Below are 24,670 nucleotides of genomic sequence, written 5' to 3' on the forward strand. Positions count from 1 at the left end.
ACTTTGACTGTATTCTGGATATTCCAGTTAAGGACTCTGATTAGCTCTTATTTAAATGGGAATTTAGCCCTTAACATTACAGAGTGCTGTACTGTTTTTCTACCCAGTAGCCATTCTCCCTCTTTTTCTCACTAACAAAAAGACGATGTTGTTAAAAATGGCATTGTGTCTACATCAAAAACTATTATTTTACACCCTCCTTGAAACCAGTAGCTATAAGCAAAAAGTTTCTGGGGGTTATTGGGAAAGTTTTACTTTCCTGGTATAGGTACCATGCCTTCCTCTTTCTGGCCCTTCCTCATTCTTGGAACACAGATATTGTGGCCAGAGCTGAAGCATTCATCTTGAAAATAGGAGGAAAAGGCCGAGGTAATTTCAGAAATGTTGACTCCTGACATCCTTGAGCCACCTAACCATGTCAGAAATCACCTATCTCTGGACTTACTGTTACAGGAGAGAAACAAGCTCCTTGCTTGTTTAGGCTTCTCTTAATTTAGTTTTATGTGATATTCAGCCAGATTCAGTTGTTAACTAACACTAGTAGTGTATTGTTTAGGAAGTGTTCAGATTCAAGTAAACCAGACATCAAAATGACACTCAAAATGACTTAATGGACCAAAGAATTTTTCATCTCACACAACAAGGAGACCATTGGTAGAACAGACCTGAAGTGTGGAACTTCAGAATTCCAGCTGTCCTCCTCTGTGCATCTTTTGGCTCAGCCCTCTCTACATGTTGCCTTCATTTACAGGTTGGCTGCAGCAATTCCAGGCATCACATCCAACTCTGACCACAATCACTTGTAAAAGAAGGACCACCTCTTCCTGTGTGTCTCTTTTTATCTCTCATAGAACGTCCCCAGTAAACTCCCCTCACATCTCACTGGCCAGCATTGGATCACATGCCCACTCCTAAAGCGGGAGTTCATGGCTATGTGGGGAGGTTGGATTCCCTGGAAAAAAAGCAAGGAAGAAGAGGTGAATGCCCATTGAGTAGGCAGACAACAAGGTCTGTTACGGTGGTGATGCCAGTGCAAGTCTGCTGACCTTTGGCGTTTAGTATTGCATTTTAATTTTCTGGACTTAAACCTGTGAGTGATAGCAAAGTACATCACACTGTGCTAAACCCAACAGACAGGAAGCTGGACACTAGCTCACCTGCTATTCACTCTACAATTCACACAGAAATTATATGTATTATGATAACCATGTTTCTGAGATGGCTCTTGCCCAGTCTGGGCTGAGGCAGGCTTGAGAATGAGAGAATCAACATCCCGCATGTACCCCAGCAGGCAGTGATGTCTCTTAATAATTCTTCAAAGAACAGAGAGAAGGAAACATTGCTACATCAGAAGGCAAGTTATTAGCTAGGGTACCCTGACCCCATATATCTAAGTGGGAATTAGTTGGAGATTATCATCACTAGCCACCAGACCATATGGCATCTGCCGTTTGTATTTAGCCACACCACCCTGACAATATAAACTCTCAGAGCTTCAAAGTTTTCTTTGATAAAACTGGGGTAATGAGACTTGCATTGCCATAGTCTCCCCACTCAGAGGGCGAAACAGTTTTACACAAACATATGTTGAATGAATGAAAACTGAAATTGAAATCAAATAAGAGGGGAACACTTTGTAAACTGGTAAACATTACAGAGTTTAATCTATTTATTACAAAATTAATTTGGCAAACATTAGTGGCTAACCACTCTGTTTCAGTAGCTGGGAGTTAGGAAAGATCCGATACCTTCCTTTGATAAGAAACAAGCTGGTAGGAAAGATGGACCCGTGGATAACTGTGTTATATTATAATGTGACAAGAGTGGCCATGGAGTCTTGCTTTAGTATAGCTTTTTAATCAAGCTAGTAGAGCTTAAAAAAAAAAAAAGGAATGTTAAATTGCATTGAAGGGATTTGAAGGGTATGTTAGTTATGATAATGTTAGCTATAGCAGGAGCAACAACAGAAAAGTCCAAGATTTGAATGGCTTGACATTATAAAAGCTATTTCTTACTTATTTAGTAGTTGACTGCAGGTGTTCTTGGTTGGTGGGGATTGGGGTTGGGGCTGTGGGGGTGAGGAGATAGGGAAATCCTATTCCACATTTGGAGACTCGATCTGATAGAGGCTCTGCATCTTCAACATATTGTGGTTTCTAGGGTCTCTATGAGTGTTGAACTCCAGCCAGCTGATGGGAGAATAGAGAGATTATGGAAAATGCACCCAGTTTTTAATCATCTTAGCCTGGAAGTGACTCTCATGTCTTTCCCTCACATTTCATTGGTTAGAACCAGTCACATAGCTCATCTAGGCTTTAGAGGGTTGGAAATGCAGTCCCTGACCAGGAAGCCTTTCTTCCAAAACATCTCAAACCTGTAGAAAAGAAGCATGAATATTTGATGGGCAGCAAGCCACGTCTGCCCCAAAGGGCTTCCTGGAGGAGACAGACAATACAGGGCTTTGAAGAATGACTTGCAGTTAGTCAGAAATTCCAGATATTGACACACATTCCAGCCAGAGGGAAAATAGCTGCAAAAACAATCATTATGAGAAGATTTATGAAAGATTTGGAGTCATCTTTGTCCATTGAAAAGCTTTCAGAAGTTTCATATCTGACAGAGTGTTCAATAGAGTGTTTATGATCCATCCGTGTGGGACAAAGATCTATAAACCAGTTTTTGGGTTAAAAGTGATGACTTCAATTTTCTTGCTAAGAAAGCTGTCTGAGCGTGGGATTTGATTATCAGTTCATCTGAGGTTTGGAGAGAGTTGAGTGGACACCAGGCGTGCCCTCTGTTCTGGGGCCATAAGCTGAGAGAGCCGACTGTGACCTTGGGGCCAGGAATGAACCAGCTAAGTTGCAGTGCAGGATTGATCATGAGTTGCAGGGGCAGCAGATGGGGAGGGTCTGACCAGAGACTCAACCTGACAATTGGTCTTTTCCAATCTTGGTTTCTTCATCTATAAGTTCATGCAACTTTTCACAGCGCAATCCTGCCTTGCTTAACTCACATGGTTGTTGGGAAACAATAAGTAGCAAGTGAAGGAAGATCTAAACAAATAAATAATGTAAACAGAGACATTTATTAATGATAAAATGTTACGCAAATTAATAAATTAATTAACTTGCATTTCTATTCAATGGCATTTAATAAATAATTACTCTGGAGTAGATCTGGAGCTAGAAGCTGATTGAATGGTCATGAACGCCAGGTGGCAAGCTTTGTGAATTTATCAATTCTGTCTTCTGAATTGTTTTTGAATTTGTTCCTTCCTCTCTAGTCCCATAGACACTGCCATAGTTCATACCTTTACATCTCTCATGTGGAATAGATGTTGCAATAACCTCCTAAATGCTCTGCTTGCCTCTAACCTTGCCTACTCTGATTCATTCTCTATAAATACCCAGAGAGTTTTATCCAATTATTTCTTGGTTTATTCATTCATTCATTCATTCAATGCTTGTTCAGTTCTATCATACACAAGACCTTGGGAACATGGCAGCAATTTTTGCTGAAGTGTAGGTCTTAGCACACTGCTGTTCCCTATCACCAATACAATAAAGCCAAAACTGCTAGCATGCTACACAAAACCATTTACAACCTAGACTCAGTGCCTCTTACTAGCCTCATGGCTCAGCGTTCCTTTCTCTGCTTTACAGTCTCCCTTTTGTGCACAACTATTTGCTACTGAAGTGGTAGAAGAGTCTAGAATAAGGATTGGGTATGAATTCTAGTTTGGAGACTTAATAGTGAGATGACCTTGTGTAAGTCACTTTGGCTTTCAGTTATCCTATTTGTAAGTGGGAATTATAAAACATCCCTTAAACATCTACTGTAAAATTCCAGTGAGATAGGAATGTAAACTGACTAACATATCAGTTAGGTGTGTGTTTGGTTTCAAGTAACAGAACATCTGATCATAGAGGTTTAAACAAATAACTGTATAACAAGAGACTGAAAGCAGTTTTTGATGTTGATTCAGTGGATCAAAAATAACACGCCTGAGGGTTTTTTTTTTAATTAGTATGTGTGTGGGTTTTTAAAAAAATATTTTACTTTTCCTTCTTCTCCCCAAAACCCCCCAGTACATAGTTGTACATTTTAGTTGTGGGTCCTTCTAATTGTGGCATATGGGCTGCTGCCTCAGCGTGGCCTGATGAGCGGTGCTGTGTCCACGCCCAGGATTCGAACTGGTGAAACCCCAGGCCATTGAAGCAGAGTGCTGGAACTTAACCACTCGGCCACGGGGCCAGCCCCCCACAGGGCTGAATTTTTTGACGCTCCCTTCATGCTGGTCACCTCATGGTCACAAGATGACTGCTGTTGTCCAAGACTTCATGTCTATATCCAAGATGGAAAGAACAAGACTTCATGTCTATATCCAAGATGGAAAGAACAAGACTTCATGTCTATATCCAAGATGGAAAGAAAGGGAAAGGGATAATGCCTGCCATATTACTTCTCTTTTTATCAGGTAGGCAAAGCTTTCCTAGATTCCACCTAGCAGACTTCTCATTAGATCATTTTTTTCTAGAAATGGATCACATGACCTTCTCCAGCTACAAGGGAGGTTGTGAATTTGGAGAAAAGGATTTTCCAGATTGGTTGGAACAAATCGTGATTTGTCACTTGAGGATGAGCATATTGTCACCCTGAACAAATTTGGAGTTCTGTTAACAAGAAAGAAGAGTGAATAGAATTGACTAACATTACTCATTTGTATTTTCCAAACTCGTTACTCATTAGTAGCATTACGCATTAGTGTTTTCCAACTTTCCCCTAGACATGCCATGTGTGTTCGTGTCACTAAGCATTTGCACATGGTATGTTGTGTGCCTATAACACCCTCCTCCCATACTGTACTCACAGGTTTTTGTATTTTGCTTTTTAAAATACATAAACTGCTTTCCATTTTACCACTTATTCATTATAATTTTTAAAGGATGCACAAAGATCGATTAACTGGTTGCACCATGGTTTATTTAACCATTCCTCTATTGTTGGATACTTATGTTGTTTTCAATTTATTATTACTATAGGAGAGGGGAATCTAGTTTATTGAATTCATTTTCTGGGCCACATACATTACACAGATTATCTCATTCAAACTTTGAAACATTTCTGTGTGGTAGGCATTATTCCCATTTAACAGATATGGGACTCTAGCGCAGAGAAATTAGTTTGCCCTAAGTCCTACAGTCAGTGAATGGTAGAGTTAGGATTCACACAGAAGGTGATTTAACTGCAAAGCTTGTGCTTTTTAGTTGGAAAGCACACTGTGTATCAGACCTGTTCAGAACCTCTCAGCTTTCCATCTCCATGGCTTTTGGGTATGTAATCCATCTTGGCTGCCTGTTTGGTGACCACCTCTGGATAGACTCCGTCCAACTTCGTGTAGGCACATCCTACCACACTTCATCTCATGCCTGGGGGCTCCTTGTTGAATCTGAAGTGTGAGACACTGCAGGACCCTCTCGGCATCCACACGTGCAACCTGGCAGTATGAAGGAACTAATGCCCTGTGGGGCAAAACTTTGACCAAGGGGGGATGGAGGCCAGGGGATAATTTCACACTTCCTCCCCACAGATGGCCTATCCTGATTCATGGTCATTATGTGGCATTGTAGAGGGCAGTCTTGTGAGATCAAATAATCAATCTCGTTTAATACCAAGCAGTGGCCAGCTTGACAATGAACCCCCCTCATGTTGGTTCTTTCTCCTTTTCTGCTTTGTTCCCTTTTTTCTCCATCCCTGCTTCCATGACAATAAAGTGGTAGCACATAAATGTTGATTTCAGCTCAGCTTTCTGGGCAACTCAGGCTAAGCCAATGCATAAAGTTATTTCATTATTTAAGACTATTTCCTTTGTCTAAAAATTTCAGGTAGTGGGATCCCTGAGTTAAAAAGTATGAATATTCCCATGGCTGTGAGAACTTTATAACAGACTTCAAATCTACCCAGCCCTGGCCCTTGGCTCACCTCATAGATGGCTGTCTCTAGGTCTTTGAGTCAGACTGGTCTCACTCATTACTGAGCTGAGGGTAGAGCTAAGTAATGTCCTTCTGGAAACAACTCACAGAGAAGGCTATAAATAGGAACATTTGTGACCATATTTATAAATCAGAGTTGATTCAATGTTAATGTATGGAAAAATGTAATCTTTGCTGAAAAGGAGTTTTAACCATTTGGGTATATGTTCCCTAGGGAAAGAAAACCTAGGCACACAGCCAGCCCTTGGTAATTGCTCTAATTACCTGTGAGCTAATTAGGGACCATTATGTATTCAGAAGTGAGATTTTCATCCTTCAAAATTTGCATGTCCAGCTAGAAGCTTGTAGTCTACGCATCATGTGCCTGAATACAGTGGTCTCTGCCTTTAAGAAGTACACAGTCCTTGTGAGGGCCAATGTTTTAGGGATTTTTTATAATAGAGGTAGGTAAACAATATGTTGGTGGCAATGAAGGAGGAATAACTAGCTCTTCTTGGGGTGGTAATAGGGAGGTGATTTTTGGGGAAAAGTTTGCCAAAGAGTTGAAATTTTGGATATCAAAGGATGTAGTTCTGCCTCTCTGAATAGTATTTGGCAAATTACTTTTTCTCCCAGAATCTCAATTTCCTTATCAATATTGTGAGAAGTTTAAAGAAGATGATCTCTATATCTGTTTCACTTCTCTTGTCATTTGGATTTACATTTCCAGGTGAGTGTGTGTGAATGTGCAGAAGATGGTAGTGAAGATGGATGGGGATAGAGAGGATGAGAGAATCCCTGGAGGTAGGTCTTGTCTGCCTGCCTCGGCTTTCAGTGGCAGCTGGGTTCATCTGTCCTCCTCAGTAGGGAGGTCAGAGATGAGGTCTAGCCATCAATTAGCTGCAACAGGAGATAGAATTCAAGCTGGCATAAACAACAAGGGCCGTGATACTGGAAATTCAGTTATGGCAATCTTGAGGCTGACTTAATCCAGTAGCGCACTTTCTATATCCCTGTGACCCTCTTGGCTCTGCTCTTCTCAGGCTAGCGACAGAGTTCTGGACCTCACATGTGGGTGCAGCAGCATCCAAAGAAAGAACCTTCCAGCAACATTTTCTAGAGTCTCCTTGGCCCCAGTTGAGTCAATCCTGAGGACGTAGGAAAACCTTATGCTGATTAACGTCATCCCGGGGTCTTGACCCATTCATTGGTAAGAGGATGGGAGCACCATGACTGACCATCAGGATGCACCCTCAAACTGCTACACGTTGGGGGAGGGGTGGAGCTAACCAAAAAGTGCATTCACTGGCTTTGAGTCCTGGCCCCTCTCAGAACACCTAGGACTTTGCTTGGGGACTAGCAATCAATACAGCTTTGCTAGGGCACTGATGATGGAGCAGTTAATATTATGTGACTCCTTTAGGTATCAGAGTAGCATATGCAGAATAGCCTTGTACAGAGGCACAGCTTGCCCCAAGGCAGTGACTAATGTAAAATTGGGGTACTGTGGCAGTACGTCAGTGTCTAACAAAACCAATGGCAGTGAATACATGAGATGAAGCTCAGAGGCCATTTGAGCAATCCCTTGTAAATAGGCCATGTTCTTAGAATAAAACATAGATAAATGATACTCATATAAAAATGTCTTTTCTCTTTAAATCAAGCCTTCCTTTTATTTAGGGAAAAAAAAACTGAGTGCGGAGGCTCTGCTTCTCCATGCTGTGGCTCTGCACCATTGGTTCAGTCTCATTTCAAAGATGCAGGAATTTATAATTGGTTTTCCAGTTGTCACTGAGGCACCTTAATGGCTTTTTACAAATTGTTGTATGAACAACATTGATGGGAACCAAACTGGAAAAAATAAATTAACTCTTGCTCTGATCACTATAACAAATCAAGCTAGTTACATTTATTCATGCTTTATTCAAGTGTCTTCCCAGGTGCAGACAAAATTTAATCATAGAATAGTCTTAGTTTATATTGGTATATTGTAAGTATATTCTGTGTTTATTGCATAATCATCATATTAATGCTTTCTAATAGCTATTGGTCTATAATGGATTTCTGAAAATGAAAATCAATGACTGTCTTTAACACAACCATGCCCTTGCTCTCTTCTATATCCCAACAAGATTTGGAGTTGATTTGGGTTTAATTTTTCCTTCTTTATGTTTTATTTTTGTGTGAAAGGAGTTATTACTTCCAGGTGAAAGAAGGTATGCTGTCCTAATGTAACATGAATTGCATGTCTCCAGAGGAAGACCTCCTACTTCTGCAGAAATTTTTCCCCTTATAATCTATTTTAATTGTACATATATTTCTCTTGACTCTATTATTTAAGAGTTATACCCTGTATACTACCCAAAGGAATTGTGTGGTTTAGACATAGAGACAGTGTGAAGCTTAATTAGAGAGTTGTCTTAAAATAGGATTGAGTCCAGACCCTGGGTAAGGAAGTGAGTGTAAGACAGTGCGGGGGTAGCGGGGGTAGCAGATCCCTGGCATATCTACCTTTACTCTTCCTTCCCATGGAAGACATCACTAATCACTTATGATGCTGTTTCACACTAAGCTTAGAGGCAACTTCAAAATCTTTCTTAACACTGTTCTTCAGGCACCCATGACCCACTAGTAATAGTCGACATGTGAAATGAAATCTACTGTCTCTGGTATTGAGAAAAGTACACAGAACTGGGAATGAAGAGCATTCTAATTTTGCCATGGATTAGCTGTATAAACGGAGGCATTCAAGAACTCTGAATTGTGAGGAGATTGGAAGGGAAAATTCGAATTCTGGGGGGTGTTTAGGTGACTCATTTAAAGTTCTAGTAAGTGTCCTACAGCAGTACAGCACTGGAGAGTTTGTATGGGAAATTCATCATCTTGAACCTTTTGTGGGATAAAGAGGGGGACTAGACTTATGATTGACTCCTTCAGAAGGCGTCCTCCGTGAACACTTTATTTTCTCAATTTTACCTCTCTGATCCTTTTCCTATCTCTCCCTCAGTCCTCTTTATGAGAATTCCATCATCTGATGGCTGCACCCTTCCTCAGAACACATCACTCTTCTCACCTCATGTCTCTTCTTATGTCCATTACCTTTGCCCCCTCATGCTTTGTCATATGTTAAGGAGTTTTTCTTGCCCTAAACTTTTACTGGCTTCAAAGCAGAGAGTGATGAGGTCTGATCCTGTGGGTTGGGGGTAGATAGCTGGGGGAGTGGGAGTGTGTATGTGAATGCTTTGTCTGGAGCTTCCCAGCAACTGAGAATACCCAAGTCATTCTCATTATATCAGGGGCACTGTTTTTATAAAAATGAAGGAAAGATGAAGCAGGGTTGTGAAAAATGATCATATTTGAAAGTTTACATTTTACAAGTGAATACTTCTAACACAAAAATGTTCTATAACTAATCTATTCTGAAGAATTAATTCACACTGTACTATGGGTTTGGTGATGGGCTACACGTCTATTGCTCCATAGTGAAAGCATCTTCTCTCAGTCCTCTCTGTGTAGCTCGGTCACTCTTATTTGACCTCATCCGGAGATGACATTGAAATTTGTACCTTTGAGGGTTTTGGGAATATAAGGCTGGGCCTAGTGGTCCATTTGATTTCTTCTGTGATAGGCCCTGGCTTGGACCCACATCCTGGTTTCACTTCTTCAGTGATGATGACATCTGATTCCTTCTTGAAATGCCCAAGATGAAACACTTTATCATATCAAGTATTAATTTTCTTCCAAAGACTAGTCTAGTCTCTTGGAAGGAATTTGCATTTCTTATTAGCATTAAGTCAGCCCTACTTTTTGTGAAACGTTGCAGTTGATCTCCTTTCTGCTCTCATTCCAAGGAGCCCCCATATTATTTGAGAAAGTCCTGTCTAAACTATCTGGGATAGATGGTGCCATCCTCAAATAGTATCTATATAACCTCAAATTTCTTCCCTAAGAGCAGGGGGATGTTTCAGTTCATCTCACCACAAGTGACCATCATAATATTACTGTCTTTTTATTTCTTTAGAATATTTTCTGTGTTCTTCAGTCTTCTCAGAATAGTATCACAGTGTCAGACATGATTGGCTTATGGTATATCCTCAATTCCCATCTCCCCCTTATAAAAATGTTCTGCTTTATTTGGTCTGAACCAGTTTAGTCCCTTCATTTCTCCCCCTACCGATGGCAGGTTTATGGGTTCCCTACGAAGGGCCCCTCTCACTCTCTCAAGTACCCGCACCCCCAGGAATCTCTTGAGACTCTGCCTCTTGCTCCTGTCTGGCTGAGTTCAGTGAGAGATCCTTTATTTTAGACCTCACTTTTATCTCTTTGCCTGTCTCCCTTTTCTATTTGCAATTCCAGAGCTCCCTTAATCCCAGTGCTCTTTTGACTCAAATTTATGCCACTCGCTGGGGTTGAGTGCAAGCCCCTCCTAGTTCTGGTACCATCCAGGTCCCAGAGACATGATCTCTAGCCAGAATCCTGGACAATCTACTATCTATTACCCCAGGGGTATCCAGAGCCTTACAAAAAAAGTGATATTAAGTAAGACATTTTGTAGGTTGTTAAGAATTCATATGAAAACTATGGTGACATAAAATCCATTCTGTTCATCTCAAGAAAAGAAATTAACTAGCCACGTCCTGTTGAAATTCTTCCCAGATCTCCTGCCAAGAGTGTCCTCTCTTCTAGCATTAGCCAGTCTGAGACTTAAATCAGTGCAAGGTTTCCAAGGTTATGGCAGATTCTAGATGATAGAGGCAAACAACCGACAAGATGAATTGGTAGGTGTCCTAGCAGTAGAGTAAAGCCTGGTAGTTAAACATCTAGCAGATTGAGCTACTATAATGAGAGGAGTTTGTCAAGGAAAGTGTAGGGCTCCAGAAAAGGGCTTAGGGTATGGTCAGGTAACAAAACTGACACTCAGGAATGGAGCCTCAAGCCAGAAGTACAAGCATAGGCAAGTCAACTAGTTCTCAGGATCTAAGCAGGAGGCAGCTGTGAGGTCTGACATTTCTTCCAGATCAGGCACACAGCACTGGTGATGACACTGTAGCCTCAAATCCACAGTTTACATTGATCCTGCAAGCTGGGGAGGATAGGGGTGGGGACGCGGGCTGCTCCAGCTGTAGGTGCTGATGAATGAATGAAGGGCAGCCAGGCAGAGTGTGACAAAGGACATCATGTGTTGGCTCATTTATAAAGGACTAAAAATGAAAATCCCTTCCAGATGCAAACATTCACACTTCTACTGAGGAACCCAAGAAAAGAAGCATATAAATCCAGCTTGTGGAGAGACATTCTTTCTAAAGGTCTTAAAATGTGTTATCCCATTATGGGAGTCATGGATGAAATCTGTTATATTTCTGGACCCTGCATGGCATGGCCACCCTGCAGTGTGGACAGGGCCAACTAGAGGCACTTAGATCTGGAAGGAGACCTGCCCCCATCAGGTTGTAGGGATAGGAGGGTGGAGGACTAGCTGTAACCGTGGGTCATGGAGGAAGCCCAGTTAACAGGTAAAATATAGCAGCAGCACGTCTCAACTTCAGTGCACACACACTTGGGGATCTTGTTAAAATACAGATTCTGATTCAGTAGATCTGGGACAGGGCCCCCGATTCTGCATTTCTAACAAGCTCCCAGGTGATGTCTGGTGCTGCTGGTCTCTGGACGACAAGTTGAGTAGCAAAGAAATACAGTATTCAGAAGGTAGTAGCAGGTATAAAGGAGTTCAGGCCAAAAATAGTTGTCAAAATAGAGAGCAAAAGGGTGATAGGAGTGTTTGTACAGGTGGGGAAGGCTAGTAATAGGGACAACAAGTGAGTGACATTCAGATGGAGATATACAGCTATGGCATGCCTGAATGAGATTCTATTAGTGAGAACTGATGTGGTATGGAAGAACATAGGCATTGGAAATGGATGTCCTGGGTGTGACATCTGGGTCAGCTCATTCCTACCTAGTTGACTTTGAGCAGTTTAGTCTCTCTGGGCACCAGTTTCCACACTAGTCCAACACTTATTGGATTATTGTGAATATTAAATAAGCTATCACATGCAAAGTGATGGTAGGTGTTCATTGTGTAGCAGGGGTCCATGGCTTGGTCCAGGGCAGGAGAACAGGGAGGATAGGGACCACTGAGGATAGGACAGGTCTTCTGATACCAGCAGGAAGGGGACAGGTGAGTTTACCATAAACATGAGGAGTAAGGCAGAGCCCTCATGCCAAACTGGGATATGAAGGGGGCACTGGTATTTGGGAATGAGGAAATGTCACCATAGTAGGAACAGGTGAAAAGGGCAGGGTCGACTTACTGGCTGAAGATTTGGGGCTCAATGCCATGGTGTGAGGCTGGTCCTGTCTAGAACTGTTCTGCTCAAGTTCAGAGACAGGCCAGTGGCCAAGCAGAGCTCAGCGGACTGGGGGTCCACAGGACACTGTAAGGGAGGCGAGAGGCCAAGGCAGGGAGCAGGCCTGCCTGAGTCACCAAAACAGGCTGTCAACAGAAAGTCCACTGGAAAGGGTCACTGGGCTGTGCAAAGCGCGGGTCTGCCTGCTTTTTCCTACCCATGTGGCCACCGTTGGAGATGCTTCTTAACCTTTGCCTCACTATTGTTATCCCTGTAACCTGTGCTCATGGAATTGATTTTAAGTGATAGTCTGGAAATGTCATTAAAAAGCTGTCTCTGCCTTCAGTCTTCAGCTCACTGTAATCAAAGTCTTCTCTTTTGGTTTTACTGAATCAGCTGTGGAAAAACTTTCTAACTGCCAAATCTAATAGACACTTTTTAGTATTCATATTATTTGGTCTCTTGAAGGCCACTCAAATTTGTTGACTAATACCTCCAAGCTAGAACTCTTTCTTTTGCTTTGGGTTCCTTGACACCATTTTCACTTGGCTTCTCACCTTCATTTCTGGGAATCTTCATCTCACTCATCTACACCAATTACTCTTTTTCCAGCTTCACCTTAAGCATTCGAGTTCTCCGGTGCTCTATCACCTTTTTGTTTACAACATGTTTCCTCCTCCTCTTCCTACTTCTTCTTTTTCAAGTCGGGACACTTTCAGTTGTACATGACAGAAACCCCATTCTATTCTTTTAAAAAATTTTTAAATTTTGTTAAAATACACATAACATTTACCGTCTTAACTATTTTTGGGTGTACAGTTCAGTAGTGTTAAGTACATTGTTGTGCAACCAATTTTCAGAATTCTTGTCTTCTTGCAAAACCAAAACTTTGTACCCATTAAACAACTCCCCATTCTCTCCACCTCTAGCCCCTGGCAACTACCATTCCACTTTCTGTCTCTATGAATTCGGCTACTCTAGATACCTCATATAAGCAGAATCATATAATATTTGTCTTTTTGTAACTGTCTTATTTCACTTAAGTTAATGTCCTCGAGATTCATCTATGTTGTAGCATGTGCCAGAATTTCCTCCCTTTTTAAGTCGGAATAGTATTCTATGTATGTATATCCCACATTTGTTTACCCACTCATCCATTGCTGGACACCTGAGTTGCTTCCATGTTTCAGCTATTGTGAATTATCCTGCTATGAAGATGGGTGTCTTTTTGAGTCCCTGCTTTCAATTCTTTTGGGTACATACCTCAAAGTGTAATTGCTGGACCACTCAACTTTTAAATCAAAAAGGAGAAGAAAGAATAGAAAGGGAGATCCACGGGCACAAGAACTGGGACATATAGAGGTGGACTTCTGGCCACTGGGGTCCTGAAGCTCAGATGGCATTGCCATGGCACTGTCTCTCTTTCTGAGTCTTGGCTTGCTCCTCTGTGTGCTGCTTTTATCCTGCTGACACTCTTTCTATGTGGTGGGGAAATTGGCTTCCAAAGGCCTCAGATGCACATCTGCCCAGCATGGAAACCCCAGCAGAGGGTGACCATCTCTCTGAGACTATATGTGAATCCTGTACAACTAAGGGCAGGAAGCTCTCCTACTGAGGATGGCAGAGCAGACAAGTAGAGAGAGCTTTGTTCTTGATGTTGTACTTGATCTGTTCACCAAAATTGGAACACATATCCTCCAGACATCTTGCTGTGTGAGGTAATTAAAAGGTTTCACTACGTAAACTTCTGTTATGTATTACTACTTGCAGGAAACACATAATAACTGCTATGCTGGATAACCTTGAGAGAAGCCTGACGTCTCTGCCTCCACCTAGGTCTCAGTTTATCCTCTACCATGTTTTCTCTTCACTCCCACAAAGCTTGTGCTACATTTATCTTGGGGTGGAGAATTTGGCTTTTGCACTTCCAAAGACAAGTGGTTATCTGATGTGGACAGTGATATGTCATTAATGACCACAGCAGAAAGGATCTCTCCTGATAAATCTATGTGCCCTTCTCCTTCCACTTTCATACAAGGCAATTGGATATGAAGTGTCCTTTTCTTCAAGAAGTGGAGAAGTGGGAAGCACATTACAACATTATACCATCATGAGATAGATGTGGTGTGTGTGTGTGTGTGTGTGTGTGTGTGTGTGTGTGTGTTCCAATTTGTTAAACTAAGTTTTTATTTTAAAATATTTTGAAATTGACAGACAAGTTGAAAGAAAAGAACACCCTATACTCCCCTAACCAGATTTCCCTATTATTCACATTTTACCACGTTTGTCTTAGTCTCTTTCTAAATCTCTCTCCCATATATGTGTATATATATGCAGATGCATAAAAACAGAAAAAAAGAAAAATTACGTATGTATATATACATGTGTAATAATGTGTGTATAATATACACATATAGATATATATAATTTTTTCTGAACTATTTGTCTTTCATTGCCTTGATACTTTGCAAGAGTATAGGTTAGTTACTTTGTAAGATATTCCACAATTTGGTTTTGTTTGAGGTTTCCTCATGATTAGATTTTAATTATTTGCTATTTTTTGCAGGAATAACACAGATGCAATCTTGTGTTCTTCTTAGTGCATCATATCAGGAGGCACACATGTCAATTTGTCCCATGACTTACGATGTTAACTTTTACCACTTGGTTGATGGCATCTGCTGGTTTCTTCACTGCAAAGGTAACCAATAAGTGCTTTGTGATTAAAATGTATTTTATGGGAAGATTCTTTTTTTTAAAAGATTTATTTTATTTTATTTATTTTCTTCTACTCCCCAAAGCCCCACAGTACATAGTTGTATATTTTAGTTGTGAGTCTTTCTAGTTGTGGCAGGTGGGACGCTGCCTCAGCATGGCCTGATGAGCAGTGCTAGGTCTGGGCCCGGGACCTGAACTGGCGAAACCCTGGACCGCTGAAGCAGAGAGCACGAACTTAACCACTTGGCCATGGGGGCCAGCCCCATGGGAAGATTCTTTGAGAGGAAGTAAACATCCTCTTCCTCATTAAACTTCCACTCACTGATTTTTGCATTTACTGATAATTCTTGCCCAAGTCAATTATTACTTTAGTGTTTGCCACATGGTGATTTTTCTAATTCCATCATTTCTTCTACACTAACTAGTTGCAATTCTATTATTAGGTAGAGTTTTCCCTTTATGTGTTTATTCAGTTATTTATTTATATCAATACAGACCCATGGATTCTTATTTTATTCAATGGATTATAATCCATTATTATAATTAGTTATTTTGACCCTCAAATCTTTCCATCTTTGGCCCATGGGAGACCTTTCAGTCTGGTTTCTGTGTCCTTTTGACATGTGCTCATCATTCTTTGAGCATTTCCTGACTTTTTTGGCATGTCAAGGTATTTCAAGTTCATCTTGTAGTTTCCTTGCACTAACCCTGGATTCAGCCATTTCTCCATCTCAAGGAGTCCTGCTCCTTTTAGTGAAGAATGGTATTTAAAAGCCAAGATGCGGAAGATCTTGTGTGCTTCTAGGAGGTCTTGTCTCTCTTAGTGGAAAGACCTAGGAAATATGTATATGTAGTTATGTACACATACACACATATTATATTAGTTTCCTAGACCTGCTGCAACAAAGTACCACAAACTGCGTGGTTTAAATAACAGAAATTTATTATCTCACAGTTCTGGAGGCTGGAAGTCTGAGATCATAGTCTTGGCAGGGTTGGTTCTTTCTGAGGGCTGAGAGAGAGAATCTGTTTCATGCTTCCTCGCTAGCTTCGATGGTTTGATGGCAATCTTTGGCATTCCTTGGCTTGTGTCATCACTCCAATCTCTGCCTTTTTCTTCACATGACATTCTCCCTGTGTGTGTATCTGTCTCCAAATTTTCCCTTTGTAAGAACACCAGTAATTAGATAAAGGTTCACATTAATGACCTAATTTTAACTTGATTACCTCTGTAAAGACTCTATCTCCAAGAAAGGTCACATACTGAAGTCCTGGGGATTAGGACTTCAATATATGAATTTTGAGAGGATCATTTAACCATAACACACCTATACACATGCATCTATATATATATTCTATATTTATGTCTCTTCCTCTATTAAAATCCATGAATTCACATTAATATCTCTAATTCCAATTCACTGCCCCAGGTTATAGTCTAGTCTTTTCCCTTCCCGAGTCTACTTCCCTTGTCTGACAGTGAGCAGCCTAGTTCTACTTACCTTCAATATCATTACTTATTTACTTAATCTCTTTTATGTAAGCAGCCTCCCATTCTTGGCCCTTTTGCACATGGCAGCTGCACCAGCCTAGTTCCACTGCCTCATCCCCCATATACCTATTTCTAACCAAGTTCCCTAAAGCTCCAAGCTTAGTAGGAACACAATCTGTGTCCTGAGATAGACAAGAATTCAGCCAGTTGCTTTGCACTATACAACATTCATCACCAACTTCTCATTTGAAAATTGGAGGGATCTTCATTTTCTTCCATTTCGCTTTGATTGAGCCAGTTCTGCCCTTTACGCTGTTTCATTGGCAGTACGTCTCCTCTGGTGTCAATTTCTGTGTTGGTTAGAACTATTTCGGTTGCAGGAAACTTAAATCAAATTAACATCAACAACAACTACAACAACAACAAAAAGAAATTGATTGGCTCACAATTGCCAAGTCGAGGGGAGAATCTTGCTTCAGGCCTGGCTAAATCAGGATTCAAGTGTTGTTATCTGCACTTTGTCTTTCTTTCCATCGCTGGTTCTGTCTCCCTCTGTGTGAGCACTTCATTCAGTAGTCATGCTCCCCAGGTGCATGTATCAACCCCAGAGAAGATTGTGAGTTTGCAGCCCTTGGGTTAAGTGCCCATCCCTGGCTGTGCAAGGGGACAGGGATGCTACAATCAGCCATGTCTGGCATGAGGGTTGTGGGGTGGGTTCATGACTGACATCCCCGCCAGACCATGTGTGACACTTCCATACAAGGTAAAAACAGTATGTTCACCACACCAGCTGATCTCATCTGGATTTCTGGTTTCAGCTATTAGCAATGTAGTGCCAATAATTCCCAAATTGGCTTATCTTGCCTTGACATCTGTCTTAAACTAAGGACGAGTATATCCAATTCCCTGTTGGATATTTATTTCCACGTGGATATTCTACAGGTGCCTCAAACACAACATTTCCAAGACTGGACATATTATTGATTTCAGAAAATGTTGCTTTTCCTCCTGGGCTTATGATCTCAATCAATAGCAGCACCTTCCACTTAGTTTTCCCAGACAGACACCTAGGAGTCATTCTAGATCCCTCCCTCTCCCTCACCCTCACCCACCCTACTCCTGTCTACTGCATCTTCTAAACACTTACAGGTATCTTTCCTCATTTGTTTATTCTGCTCCTGCTCCGGTTTTAGCCTCTGTGACATTTCTCCTCCCTGGGTATCATAACGACATCCTGATGTGCTCTCTTGCTTTGCACTTCTTCCAAGGCTGTCAGAGAGCTTTATAAAGTTCAGATCTTGCCCACATCATTCTCCTGTGAGAAAACCTTTGGAAACTCCTCACCCTGGCCTACTAAACCCTGCCGTGTTTACTAAGGGCACACAAGGCTTCTTAGCGTTTGCTCTTGCTGAATGACAGCTGTGACAAGAGCAGGGACTCAAGCCCCTCTTTCCCACCTCCATGGTCCTTTGGACCTACTAACTCCTAGACCCCAGAATTATACTTATTTGGAAAGTTACATTTATATAGTGCTTTAAGATTTCCCAAGAACGTACATATATTTTTTTGTTTAAACTTCTGAGCATCATAAAAATACCATGAGGTTTGTTTTCAGCCCAATTTTAAAGATCAAGAAACCAAGACTGATTTAAATTGTGTTGGTAGCACTGTAACGAGTAGCCCAGCCCGGGATTAGACCACAGACTACACGTCATTCTGCACTTGCAAATGATGTAGCATATATTACACCGAACATTCCACATGCTTAGGAAAGACATCATAGGGCCCTTGAGACCCTGGACAGGGGTTGAATTTTTCAGATTCTTCAGTCCATTTATACATTTATATGTCTCCTGTCATGTATGAAATGAATTTTCTGGAGTTATCCTTTACCATCCGCTAAGCATACATATTTGTGATTTGTGCAGAATAGGACACAAATGTTGAGGTCTCACTTTACAATGAAATGTAGATTTTCCATTTAAAGTCAAGTCCTTCATTTCCAAATGCTGAGTAAGATGGCACTTTTTGAAGAATTCCAGATGGTTAAATTAGGAGACTGAGGAAAAAAAGAGACCAGCCCAAGATTACTCACAGAGCCTGAAACCCTTTAATTTGGTTATGAATGAAATGCATTTTCATTTATCTTAAGTGTGCAACTTTTCATACTTTGTTCTGAAATCATTGCCAACCCCATAACAGTAAGCCTATGGGGCATCTTATGGCCCCCCCGGTTGCTCCTGATTTCCCTCACAAACCAATTTCTTTTGCCAACTCAAAATGAAGATGCTCTGCTTGAAATAAGGGCTCTATTAAGAATGCTGGTGTTTTCCTACATGTTTTTCTTTTTGAGGGAGACGGGTTTGTGTGGGTCAGAGAGAAGAATTGGGGGGCTGTGACGATGGAGGTTTTTGGATTTTACAGGCAGGGATCCTCCACTGAGGCCCTTCCCCAGCTTCCTTTCAGGGTCAACAGGCCGAGACTGGAGGTAGCCCCTGGTAATTTCTCTCAGGGAAGATGAGGCACTCCTGGTGGGTCATGAGAAATCAGACTCGTACCTGAGATTCTCAGAGATCAGGTTGCTTCTCTCTGTGTTCTGCCTCTCTGGTTCTCTGAGTGCATGGGAAAGCTGCAGAAGTGTGAAGAAGAGAAGGAAGAAGAAGAGGAAGAACAGAAAGGAGGCATCTTCCCTGTGGTTTGGGCTCATAGGGACTCCTTGCAAAAGTCCTCAGGAAATCCAGAGGATACTGCTCAGACATTCCTAGACATTCCCATCTGGAGATGATGCCTGTGTCAATGCAAATAATCCATAACCAACCTATAAATAAAAATTGGAGTGAGTTTATTATGAGCCAAATGTGAGGACCACATAGGCTGTGGCCTTCCTTCCCCAAGGAAAGAAGGGCATCAAAGAAGGGGAGTGTACAGCGTGGTTATATACCATCAAAGAGCATGTTTCACATATGATGGAAATGTCCCTTTTACAATAGTCATGAGATTGCTTTGGAGGCACAGTGACTGATGGACACAGCAGGCAGTAGGTCTGCTGTCTTGGTAGACACAGCAGAGTAGCAGATCTGTTGTCTCAAGATGAGTGGCCCCAGGTGAGCACAGCAATCAGTTCCTAGCCTAGGGAGAGATGCTTATCCTTAAGGAAATGCCAATGTCCGGGAAGTTGCATCATTATCTTAAGGATATTTGTTTTCGTCCTTGGGACATAGCAAATGCTTATAGCAGATCTACAGTGCATGCTCAATGGCCAGGTCAGGCCCTTTTGGAAAAAACAAAGTCAGGCCAAATTAGGTTTACACCAAATGGCTTCCTCCTATACTCCAATATATCCTATTGCTTGCCATTCCTTTGTCACCTGCATTGCATCAAGAGCCTGGCTTCAGCACTCTGAGGTTACTTCTTAAGCCAAGAGACTAAGACTGTCTCATGGTATGGCCATCAAGTTCCAGACAAGGAGCCCCAGGAACCATAGGAGATGACTGGTCCCAGGGTTTTAGCAGCAGAGATCTGGTTAGAATCCAAGCCCTGATGCTTATGAGAGTTGTAACTTCCCTGAGCAAGTACCCCCCACTGGAAAAGCTGAATGGTTCCCAGACTTCCTTGTAAAACTTGTTGTTGCATGGACTATTCCTTGTTCCTCCATGTGTGGTACATGCAGCTGTATTCTTCCAAGTAGCAGTCAAAGACTGGTTCTTTGCTCCACTTTGTAGAACAAAATGAATTTTTTCAGTCAACTCTCACCACACTGTCTGTAAAAACAGTACCCTGGTCACTCTATGCCTCTGGACTCATCTCCATCTGACAGATGTTTACCTGCTGATTTGTTTATCACCTGTCTCTTGCAGTAGATTGCTCACTCTGGAGGGCAGGAATTCTGCCTGTCATATTGGCTACTGGGATCTTCACTCCCTGAATCTGTGCCTGCCTCGGGGGGCGGGGGGGGTGGGGGGGGGTCTTGATTTATATTCATTGAAAGAATGAAGGAATGAAAAGAATTTTTGGAAGGATGGGAATCTTTATTTACAGGACCAAACTAAGTATGGACAGATTTTTGTCAGTAGCTCAGAGAGGGGGAGTATATATGGAGCTCTGGAGTCACAATTAGATATATGAAGCCAAAGTCAGGGTTTGGGGCTATCCTAGTTAAGCTCCAGAAATATGTCAGAAAGGAGGAGCTGGGGCCAGAATCAAGACTGCAGTCATTCAACAATAGGTGCCAAAATCTTAGCAGGGCAAATAGGATGTTCAAATCTACTGGGTCATTCTGGAGTCAAAAGCTGAAAGGAATGAACAAGGAGACTAGATTCGAGAAGAAGATAATAATAGTGAAACATAGCATTTATTTATCATTTATTTGTTTATTTATTTACTTGTAATTTATGTGCCAGGCAATGTTTTAAGTGCATTATGTATGTTATCTCATTTACTCCTTATAAAAACCTTGCGAGGCTTTGTCTATTAATATTTCCATTGAGACACAGAAGTCCAAGGTTATCATGGTTAGTTAGGGGCTGAGCTTGATTTCAGTCCCAGGAGGTCTGCTTCCCAAGTTAGACCAGCACAGTTGTTTATGGACATGGGCTCTTTCTTTAGGCCTCTACATGGAAGTTCCTAACCTCCTCCACCCAGCAGGAACTTTCTTTGGAGTAAGTGAGTAGCTGGGTTTGGCAATGTTAATCATTTGAAATAATCAAAACTGGAACAGTTCTCAAAATTGCGCATCTCTACTTCTGCAATGCTCATTTGTTGAAATGGTTAATTTCAAAGTATCCCTGATTTAGAGGCTCTCAGAAGGAGGGGACCCTTAAAGACCTCTGGTGTACCCCTTCATCCTACTGATGGGAAACTAGGAGGAGAATCCTGTGTCTCCCAAAGCTTCCCTTTGATAGTGCAGGAGAGAGCCATATAGCATGGAGATTAGGAGTTCAATCCCTGCTGCACCATTGGCCACATTTGTGATGTGGGGCAAGTTACTCAAACTCTTTAGACTCAGTTTCCTGTAAAATGAAAATAACTGATCTCATCCATGATGCATACGCCAGGCACAAAGTTGGCACTCAGTATAGTAGTTTTAAAGACCTGGACTCTTGCTCTTGCCTCACTCTGATATGCTCAGCATGATGGTGTAGGGGAGGAAGAAATAATTCCTCTCCCCTCCAGGTCCTTCTGGCTGGTCTAAGAATTAAATTGACATGAGACAGAATAACAGGAGAAAATCAAGCAAATTTAATGACATGTATACATGAGAGAAACCCAGGAAAACTGAATAGTTCACCAAAATGGCTGAAGCCACCACCTTAAATATCATCTTCAGCTAAAGACAAAGCAGGATGTTGGGGGTAGTGGTTTGAAACTTCAGAGGAGAGGCAGGCAATTCACTTGGAGATGGAAAAACAAATGTTTTGTAAGCAAATGTTTGCCATGCCTAAAGCAAAGACAATGGGACATGGGGAGGACTTTGATCAAATAGGCCTTGCTGGGTTCCTTCCTGTCCACCACCCCTAGTTCATATTATACTATAGTTATCTATGGTGATAACTCCTTCCTGGGACAGGCCTTCTATCTTAAATTCTTTCAGACAGTAAGGAGAAGGTCAAAGTTTCTTTCTGAGTCTTTTGTTCTTAAACATAATCAAGCCAAAGAGACACATTTTGGGGTAGCAAATTCTGATACCCCACAATGGCTTGTCACCTCATGGTCACAAAATGGCAGACAGCACACTCAACACAGGCTGGAAGAAAAGAGTGAATGAAACGTGCTTATACTAGAAAATTATTTGTAGTTTATTTGAAATTCAAGTTTACTAAGTGTGCTGTACTTTTATTTGCTACATCTAGCAACCTTACTGCACATGTATGACCTTCAAAAGTCAGCCAAGTATGAGAATGCCTGTTTCCCCTCATCCTCACCAGTACTAAGTAAGGTTATCATTAGTGCTGCTCACTGATAACCAGCTCTGATTAGAGGGAAATCTGATCTTCCTCGCTCTCTTGTGGTTGGGCAGGACTGGATGACAAGTTATGGCCAAGAAAATGTGAGTGGAAGTGATGGATGTGACTCCTAGGTTGGCCCATTTAATTGCTTACATGTGATTTTCTAGAATTCCCCTGATGAAGTAATTGTAGAAGCAGAAGTGGATTTGGAGCCTCCATCAGCCTGGACCCCTAAGTTTTGTAATGAACAGAATGTCCTTGTGATCTGCAATGGATCTGTAGGATGAGGGAGAAATAAACTTATTTTAAGCCAGGGGTTGGCAAACTAGGGCCTGAAGGCCAAATCTGGACCACTTCCTGTTCTTTAAATAAAGTTTTATTGGAACACAGCCACACGCATCCATTTATGAATTACCTATGGGTGATTTTTTGCTACAATGACAGAGTTGAGTACTTGCAGCAGAAACTGTATGACTCACAAAGCCTAAAACATTTACTGTTTGGCTCTTTACAGGCAAAGTTTGTCAACCCCTGTTTTCAACCACTTAATTTTTATGGTTGTTTGTTATTGCAGTACTCCTAACCTCTCCTGATTGCTTTACTAAGTACTATTTTTAAAGTATGCTAATTTAATGGATAAAAAACAGGGTAATGTATTTAGTTTACATTTCTTTGATTATTACTGGAGTCACACATTTTTCTGTTTGTTGACTAGGTATATCTTTTGTCTGTTTATCTCCTTTGCCATTTTATCATTACTGGTTTAGTGATTTTTCTTATTGATCTGATTGAGTTCTCAAGGGAGAGAGGATCTTAATCCCTTCTAGTTCATATTTGATTTATTCTGTCAAGTCTCAGCTTAGAAAGGAGACAGTCCTTTTCCTCTAGAAGTTCAATAAGTATTTAATTATATTTGCTCTAGCTTTTGTATTTAATATTTCAAAAAATTTTAATCTATCAGCGTTTTGTTTCAATGCAAGGAAGAAGATAAAGACTTAAGTGAATGCTGTTTTTCAAATTGCTAATCAATTTTACCAACACTATTTATTTATTTATTTTTAAAGATTGGCACCTGAGCTAACATCTGTTGCCAATCCTCTTGTCTTTTTTCTTCTCTCTTTCTTTCTTTCTTCTTCTTCTTTTCCCCAAAATTCCCCAGTACATAGATGTATATGCTGGTTGTAAGTACCTCTGGTTGTGTTATGTGGGATGCCGCCTCAGCATGGCTTGATGAGTGGTGCCATGTCTGTGCCCAGGATCTGAACCAGCGAAACCCGGGGCCACCGAAGTGGAGCACGTGAACCACTTGGCCAGGGGGCTGGCCCCGTCAACACTATTTATTGATAAAGCTTCCCTTTCTCATTGTTTTTTAAAACTTCTTTTATAATTTGATAAATTCATTTATGTGAAATGGTTCATTTTAAGTCTATTTTTTCTTTTGAATGAATTATCCTGCATATTCTTGCAAAAATGCTTTTGTTATAATGGTAAGTGGAAAAGCAAAATACATATATATGTGTGTATGTATATATATTATCAATGATACAAAAAACACTTTAAGCATAGTAAAAATAGACTGGAAGAAAAAAATTCTAAAATGATAGTAACTATAGTATTTGTATGAAACTGTATTTTCTAGTTTTCTTTGTCTCTCCCTTTTACTGTCATTTTCAAAATCTTCTCATATACACAATAATGGAAAACTATTTTATGGAAAAAAAAATTCCCAAAATGGAATCCTGGTTTTCTAATTTCTTTGACTGTCTATTATATTTACTGCTCTCTTGAGAGGTTCTGCTGTAGTTCTAAAACACTTCTGTACTTTTAAGTTTCTATGAGATTCTATTGACTGCCATGTAAAGCTGTTATCTTTCCAGCAGCTGCTGTTTATCACCTCCTTATTTACTCAGACAAAAACTCTTCTACCTTTCTGCTGGTTTTTCAGGACTCAGTGCTCTGTTGAGATCTGGATCAATGTTAGTGAAAGCTTTGGCTCCGGAAGGAGGAACCATGGGTGGCTAGTTGCAGGAGATAGGAACTCCTCTGCCCGATGGCTCCTGATTCTGCCTCCAACACTTCCAGACACACCTCTCCAACCAACTACCACATGTCTCTACCAGCCATGTCCACAGATTTTCTCAGCAGATGCACCCTCAACCCTCCTGTGCTTCCCACAGACCCTATCTACCCAGCTAT

The 24,670-nt window shown here is 41.2% G+C and overlaps 1 protein-coding gene across 2 annotated transcripts in view; it reads left to right on the forward strand.

Moving 5' to 3' along the window:
• The window catches only part of MTHFS (methenyltetrahydrofolate synthetase), a 209,384-nt gene that overhangs the window by 127,461 nt on the left and 57,253 nt on the right, over window positions 1-24,670 (forward strand). For both annotated transcript variants that reach the window (XR_002811418.2, XR_002811419.2), the window contains exon 3: window positions 14,886-15,020. The gene's annotated coding sequence lies outside the window, so the exon portion shown is untranslated. The remainder of the gene's footprint in view (window positions 1-14,885; window positions 15,021-24,670) is intronic.

The sequence above is a fragment of the Equus caballus genome, chromosome 1, assembly GCF_041296265.1.
Source record: "Equus caballus isolate H_3958 breed thoroughbred chromosome 1, TB-T2T, whole genome shotgun sequence".
Taxonomy (NCBI): Eukaryota; Metazoa; Chordata; class Mammalia; order Perissodactyla; family Equidae; genus Equus; species Equus caballus.